We start from the raw sequence: 349 nt of genomic DNA on the forward strand, positions 1-349 counted from the left end.
CTAGTCTTAAACCAAACAGAAATAAACTAATTGGAGAATTTATTTGACAGGTGGATGAGCATCTTCTACAAGTGTAGCCATGAGGGCAAATGGAGAAGACATAGAAACAGCCACTACTAGCATCGTCAAGAACCGATTTTCCTTCTGTTTTTAATGTTTGTCAACATTTTTGGCTGAGCGATTAGCGAAGCCCATTACTCCACTGACCAAAAAAGTTTCATTCTGTTTGTCTGTCTGTCTGTCCGCACGATAACTCGAGAAAGAATTGAGAGAGCGATCTGGGAATTTCAGGGTCGTTTTTTATCATAAAAAGACAGATCGAGTTCAAAGATGAGCATTCTAGCTCAAA

Source organism: Frankliniella occidentalis, unplaced genomic scaffold, assembly GCF_000697945.3.
Source record: "Frankliniella occidentalis isolate FOCC.00 unplaced genomic scaffold, Focc_3.1 Scaffold426, whole genome shotgun sequence".
Classification (NCBI taxonomy): Eukaryota; Metazoa; Arthropoda; class Insecta; order Thysanoptera; family Thripidae; genus Frankliniella; species Frankliniella occidentalis.